Source organism: Arachis duranensis, chromosome 7 (genome assembly GCF_000817695.3).
Source record: "Arachis duranensis cultivar V14167 chromosome 7, aradu.V14167.gnm2.J7QH, whole genome shotgun sequence".
Lineage (NCBI taxonomy): Eukaryota > Viridiplantae > Streptophyta > Magnoliopsida > Fabales > Fabaceae > Arachis > Arachis duranensis.
In genome coordinates this window covers 60,293,236-60,293,756 of record NC_029778.3, presented here as the reverse complement: position 1 = coordinate 60,293,756, position 521 = coordinate 60,293,236, and the positions used below count along the sequence as shown (strand labels likewise).

Below are 521 nucleotides of genomic sequence, written 5' to 3'. Positions count from 1 at the left end.
ATCAGTTCTTAGCTGAATTCTTGCAGATCTGTGATACTGTTAAGACCAATGGGGTTGATTCTGAGGTCTACAGACTTATGCTTTTTCCCTTTCCTGTAAGAGATAGAGCTAGGATATGGTTGGACTCACAACCTAGAGAAAGCCTGAACTCTTAGGATAAGATGGTCACTGCTTTTTTGACCAAATTCTTTCCACCTCAAAAGTTGAGCAAGCTTAGAGTGGACGTCCAAACCTTCAAACAAAAGGAAGGTGAATCCCTCTATGAAGCTTGGGAAAGATACAAGCAATTAACCAAAAGGTGTCCTTCTGACATGCTTCCCGAATGGAGCATCATATGTATATTCTATGATGGTCTGTCTGAATTGTCCAAGATGTCATTAGACCATTCTGCTGGTGGATCTCTTCATCTGAAAACCCCTACAGAAGCCCAAGAACTCATTGAGATGGTTGCAATTAACCAGTTCATGTACACTTTTGAAAGAAACCCTGTGAATAATGGGATGACTGAGAAGAAAGGAGTT

At 40.9% G+C, this 521-nt stretch overlaps 1 non-coding gene across 1 annotated transcript; it reads right to left on the bottom strand.

Moving 5' to 3' along the window:
• Positions 1–209: 209 nt before the first annotated feature.
• LOC127740876 (small nucleolar RNA R71) lies at positions 210–317 on the bottom strand. Its single transcript, XR_008001732.1, has one exon. It is a non-coding gene; the product is annotated as a small nucleolar RNA R71 (small nucleolar RNA).
• Between the last annotated feature and the right edge of the window lie 204 nt (positions 318–521).